At 43.9% G+C, this 6433-nt stretch overlaps 1 protein-coding gene across 1 annotated transcript in view; it reads right to left on the bottom strand.

Moving 5' to 3' along the window:
- The window catches only part of Ttc3 (tetratricopeptide repeat domain 3), a 130455-nt gene extending 125761 nt beyond the window's left edge, over positions 1–4694 (bottom strand). The window contains exon 1 of the mRNA XM_063224500.1: positions 4188–4694. The gene's annotated coding sequence lies outside the window, so the exon portion shown is untranslated. The remainder of the gene's footprint in view (positions 1–4187) is intronic.
- Between the last annotated feature and the right edge of the window lie 1739 nt (positions 4695–6433).

The raw sequence follows: 6433 nt of genomic DNA, 5'->3' as shown, positions 1-6433 counted from the left end.
TTTCTGTATGTGTATGTGTGTGTGTGTACCAGGGACCAAACTCAAACTCGTGCTTGCCGGGCAGGCACTTATGCTGCTGAACTAAAGCACTGGCCTGTAATTTTTTTTTATAAAAAAGTCAGTTACTTGGGGCTGGGGATTTAGCTCAGCGGCATAAGCGCCTGCCTTGCAAGCAGGCAGTTGTGAGTTTGACTCCTGGTACCGATAAAAAGGAAAAAGACAATAAATAAATAAATAAATAAAATTTAAAAAGTCAATTATTTTTTGTTATAAAATTAATTTTTCTGGTCATCACACTCTCACCACAGAATAAGCAACAGGTTCTGCCCCATAACTTCTAACCTCAATTGCTATAATAAGCTGAATACAAAAAGATAATGGAGTTTAACATAAATTTTTTAAAAAAAGTGATTCAAACTCTTTGGACTCATATAACCACACATGTCCCATTAAGTTTTACCCTTTGGAAGGTGCATTCAAGGTTTTACCATTTCCCTGCTCCTCTCCTCCAGTTTTGGACTGAAACCACTGGAAAATCACAGCATTCAGGAATATGGGAGTGTGGGGCCCAAAATTTTGTTTTTCAATGATCTTTCAAATATCTCTCTTTATAATCAGTATGATTCACCAAGTCACCTTTTGAGCCTCTACCTCAGGGACACATGGGAATGTAAGGGATAAAATAGTAAGAAATCAGAATCCTGATGCTAAAAATTATTAAACATAAGTATATTTTTATGAAAATCAGCAGTATTTTCCAAAACAAAAGCAACTGTGAGACAAGTAATATTGTTTTACATTTTTGCAAAGTTCTTTAAGGTCTGGCTTAGTGGAAGACTTGAGTTTTAACACCTGCTTCTGCATTTACTCTGTTACACTTCTGCATACCCCAAAGTCTTTGGAAAACTCTATGACACATTAAAGACGAAAATAACAATTCATGTTCAGCATTATTTGAAAACTGTTGTGACCTCAAAGACCCCTTGAAATGGACCACTGGACCTAGACTTTCAGAACTACTGGTCAATGGGCTTCAATCAGAGAGTGTGTATGAACTAGATGGTATACGTGAACTACAGATTCTACTGCACTGGATAAGGGTACATATTTTGATCAGACAACTGTGTGACCACTTAGTCCATCTTGCCACCTCACTGCAGCTGGCGATGCCCAAACAGGTCTATGCATATTCTGACCAGATCTATGCAGGTACCACTCACATTGCATCCTAGTAGGGAGGGTAAACACCTGCAGGGCCAGCTAGACTCCAACATGGCCCCTTTCATCCTCAAGGAGAGGAAAGAGGAGGAGGGGACAGTTCTGAGCTCTGTTCAGTTAGCTCTTTAGGATGTCTTCAAAGTCTGAGCTGAGGCGGTTGCCATGGCAATGGAGTGCTGAGGCGGTTGCCATGGCAATGGAGAGCTGAGTCATACCTGTCTGCGCCAGCTTGTTTGTCTGGTGCTTTGCCACCCACTCCTGCTCCCTTCACTCACTGCCTACGCACCAACCTTCGTCAGAAGCTCTGCTTTCAGGCGAACTTCCGGCTGAGATATTTTTGTTATGTAAAGATTTGTACATCACTTAAGGGCCATGATGCATGTTTATGCTGCGTGTCTTCTTTTTGTTTAGTTTTGGTGACACTGAGGATTAAGCCCAGGACCTGCACACTGAGCTACATCCTTAATTTTTTGAGGCAGGGTCTTGCTATATTACTAAATTGCCCAGGCTGGGCTTCATACTTATGCCTTAACCTTTCAGAGTGCTGGGATTACAGGTGTGTGCCACAACACCTGGCTGCAAGTCCAAATGTAAAAGATTTGAAAGAAACTATATTCTGCAATGGGCCTGTTATGCTTCAGGTCTAGCATGTTCCACAGAAGGCCCATGTGTTCACACAGGTGGCTCTTGGAAGCTGTCTGGGTCGGGGGGGGGGGGCATTATACTCATCACTGATGAGGCTGCAGCCAATACACAGGTCAAGCTGCGGCACCTGGAACACTCAGGCATTGGTTTCACTCATTTGGGTTAATTGTGGCACCTACTTTTGGGAGCAGGGGGAATCTGCTTTCCCTTCCTTGTCTAGTCAAGATAACTAAGTACAACTTCAGAAGCTTGCTTTTCATAGAAAAGCCCTTTGAGATAGACCCAAATCTGAATAAGTCACATGGGTAAGGACAGTGGATGTCCTGATGACTACTTGTATGGTCCCATCACCAAGAACCAGGTATTTCCTGCCTCTGGACCTTGATACACATGAATTAAAAAATTAGCCCAGAGGCTAGAGATGCAATGGAAAACTCAGTTAGGGACCAAAGAAGTCCCTTAGAAGGATAGCCTTCCCCCTCATCACCACTCCCTGCTCCCCTCTACTAAGACCAAGACCACTAAGATTAAGAATAAAACATTAAGACTAAAGACTCTCCAGGACAAGATCCTCATTAGCTTAAGATCACCACTACCCTCTAAAGTGATCCGATAACCCCTTTCTCAATCAATAAATGCCAAGTTAGAGGCTGGGGATTTAGCTCAGCGGCATAAGCACCTGCCTTGTAAAGCAGGCAGTCGTGAGTTCGATCCCTGGTACCGATAAACAGGAAAAAGACCAAAAAAAAAAAAAAAAAAAAAAGCCAAGTTTCTGGCTGCCTTGTGGCCTTATGTTTCCTGTGAACAACTGGTCATCCCAGATAACCACTTTACCACCAAAAAAAGAAATTATGGCCTTAAAAAAAAAAGTCTCACAGAAAATACAATTACAATTCTTCAACAAATGTATTTGTAGAACTTTACTGTGTAATCAGTGGTACCTATTCAACAAGTGTATTTCCGAATTGCTTCCTTCAACTTCTAAACTTCTCAAGATAACACAATGCATGGACCACCTCAGTCCCTTTGGAGGTGGAGTGCAGCAGGGTAAAGAGCCCGAATCCTACCAGCCATCAGCCTGGACAGCATTCTTCTGCACTTCTTTTCACCTGTTACTTGGGTCATCCTATGACAGCCAACTAACCCTAACAAAGTGCCGTTCAGTCGACAGATTAGGAAAAATAAAGAAAACGGAACTTAAAAATTTTTTAATTCATGTATACTATATTGACAGAAATAGAGGATATATATATATATACATATATGTTCAAATGCGGATTTTCCCAGCTCTAGTAACTCTGGAAGGTCCAAGAATCTGTTTTTTCAATAACTCACTGAAAAATAACAGGATTAGGCTTCATCAGCAGCCATACCACCCTGAACGCACCCAATATTGTCTGATCTCGAAAGCTAAGCAGGACTGAACCTGGCTAGGACTTGGATGAGAGACTAACAAGACTATGCCATGAGCCAGGTGTTGACAGATCGTGCTTCTTCAAGCCTAAAACCTAAGTAAAGATGGTGTCTGGACTATAGATTTTCCTCTTATCTGCACAATAAGCTCCTCACTACCGTGCCCTGTTGACACATTTCCCTGCACATGCCCACATACACGCACATCAGCTTCTCCTGCAAAGGAAACCTTGACCCTACAGTCTGCATTGCCCCCAAGCCTGGGAAGGAAATGCACCACCTATTTTCCTTTGGTGAATCTATAGCAGGAAAGGAGATTCAAAATGCCAGGAAAGAACTAAGCAAACATCACTTGTCCCATTGTTCCTAACAAAGAACTAATAACTCCCTTTATTTAAAACAAAAAATCAATAGGCTTGACATGTTTATTCACAGATGCATCGTCATTGCTTCCTGCTTTGGATGTAATCAATAGTTTCAATGGCTACTAAATCAAATGAACAATAGTATGGAATTTTGTTTGAAAATCTGAACAAGTTTGGCATGTTTAGTCCCACCGTGCATAAATATAGCCTACAATGGCCAACTACCAAGAAGCAATGTCAGGAAAAACATGGGCAGTGACATCTTCCATCATACCTGTGTGCGCTATTTAGCAGACTACTGAGCCGTCTAAGAGACTGTTCATCTGGTAAAAAACAAAACCAAAAACACCTACCTGGCAGACCACTGGGAGGCATCAAGTATATACAATACTTAAACCATAAACAATGGTGACCACATAACAGGGCCCAGTCTTTCTGTTAGGGGAGCCGCTGCCTGGACCCTGTGCTTCAGCGCCTCCAATTCTTCCCCACCACTACATCCGTCCTGTGACTACTATAAACATTACCTCAAAGGGGGCAACTTACCGCCCAGAAATTTATTCTCGCAGAGTCCCGCAGGTTACGAGGCTGAGATGAGATCTCTGGGCATCAAGATGTCCGAAGGGCAGGGAACCCCGCGAAAGCGCCAGAGGTGGTCTTTGCTGTGTCACGCTTCTGCGGGTGCCATCTGCTCGCTGTAACCCCTTCACTCTGATGTCTACCACAGAGGATTCACAGCATTCTCCTCCTGAGGATCTCTATCAAACAACCCTTGGCTTCTCTTTGGCAAACTTGTTGCATTTAGGATTCATTTAGGTAAACCAGGCTCATTTTCCCAAGCTGAGATTCGTAACATACTCACATCTTCTAAGACCATTTTTCCTATAAATCAGCGGAGTCTAGCTCACCGGCCGAGTGCCGCATGCGGCAACAATAATGCAGATAGTAAGGCTGCCGTGCAAACTCACGGTTTTACCTCCGTAGCATTTTTAGCAATATGTCTTTGTGAAGATTGCGCAATCTTTCAACACCCACAGCTCTGCAGACTGGGGGAGGGGGCTCACCCGCTAGCTCCACCTCCTCCGTGCCTGCGCCCAGGCGCAGGTGCCCAATCCCCGCTAGGTAGTCCCTGGCTGCACAGTGAGCCTGCGCAGTGCGCCTGCGCAGCGTGCTGTCTCCACCGCAGCCATTGCTGCTAACAGAGTTTCAACCTACCTGGGTGAAGGTGTGCCTATGCCTGAGTCGGCATGTAAGTGTTCTCATTTCCATACTGAGCTACGTTCTGCTTGTTGGTATTTTGTAAAGCACTGGTGGTACAGGGAGGCGCTTCCCTCGCTTCCTTGGTCCTTGATTCTTTGTGCCCCTGATGAAAGAACACAGTTAAGGATGATGTAAGAATACAACTCCTGCTCTGTTAGGAGTCACATGGGCGAGTTAGGGGTCCCACACATGGAGGAACCAAGTTGCGAACCAAAGGAAGAAGTTAGGAGAGTTTTCTTGGAAATCCAGAGGAGTGTAACTCCCAATTCCGCACAGTGGCCCTCCAGGCCTTTGGGTCAGGGCTACTTTATCCAGCAACGGCGCAGTGTGCACGCTCGGAGGCGGAACTGCCTTCAGCCTGGGGATCCCGGGTTCCGCTCAGCTAATACTGACCAGCGGGAACCAGTCGCCCAGCAGGGATGCGGGGAAAGAAAAGGGCATTTTGGGGAAGGGATGGGAGTGTAGCTCTGCTCACCCACCCGGGTGACTGATGCCCGTCTGGACTCGCTGGACCACGTGGTGCTGACCACAGCATAGTCTCAAGCTACTACTTATCCCTGAAAGAGACACGTAGGTCCGACCACACCATCTTTACCCTCAGGCCTGAGGGTTCCCCTGCAGCCAGAGTTTTGGTATCCTTATTTTTGGACTAATTTCCCCAAGAGCTCAGTCCCTCTCTGTGTATTAATTTCTATCACATTTCTGTCACAGCCTATAATCAAGACACATAGGCTGCAGAAGTACAGGTAGAATTTACTGTGAAGTAAAAAAAAGATGTTCATCTTTAAGCGGAAAGCGGACAGTGTCACAAAACCTTCTGCACTGGCTGCAAACTTGGGTACATTTTCATTGCACCCAAGAGTTAACCCTTGGTGTTCTCAGAACTGGGGCAGTTGTCAGCTTTTTGTTTTTATGGAAAAAGTAAAACAGTTTCATAAGAAAAAATAGAACAACAGTTAATACATGAGACATCGTCATCTTTCAAGTCGTTGCTCAGGGTACAAAATATGGGCATAAAAACTTCTCCAATCGATATTAGCACAACCTTCCTTCTGAGTGATCTGAGAGACACTAATTATATAACTGACTTGCATTCTTTCCCCTTTTCACTACAGTCCTGGCCCCATTCACCCATCCTCGTTCCTTTTTCCTTCTGGACTTTTCCCTCCCATTTCACAGTATCTGTTGTCCATTTTACACCTTACTTTTTCAATGTCTCATACAAGGAAGACAGTAGGACGTTCACACATGAGTCTGATTTGTTTCACTTAGGAATGTGGTTTCAAGTTGTACCGACTTACCTATAAAAGTCTGAAGTTTATGATTCTGTATGGCAGAGTAGTACTCCATTGTGTAAAAGTACCATATCTTTTAATGCATTCCTCAGTTGATGGGCATTTGAGTTGTTTCAAGATTTAGTTATTAGAAATTGTGGAAGGCAAGGGACTTTTGTCTAAAACATATAAAGAATTAAAAAAAAAAAAAAACTCAGGCCCCCAAAATTCAAAGATCCGATCCAAAAATGGGCATCT

Source organism: Cavia porcellus, unplaced genomic scaffold, assembly GCF_034190915.1.
Source record: "Cavia porcellus strain 051 isolate PalLab524CR breed Dunkin Hartley unplaced genomic scaffold, mCavPor4.1 scaffold_15, whole genome shotgun sequence".
NCBI classification, from domain to species: domain Eukaryota; kingdom Metazoa; phylum Chordata; class Mammalia; order Rodentia; family Caviidae; genus Cavia; species Cavia porcellus.
This window is presented reverse-complemented; position numbering and strand designations above follow the sequence as displayed.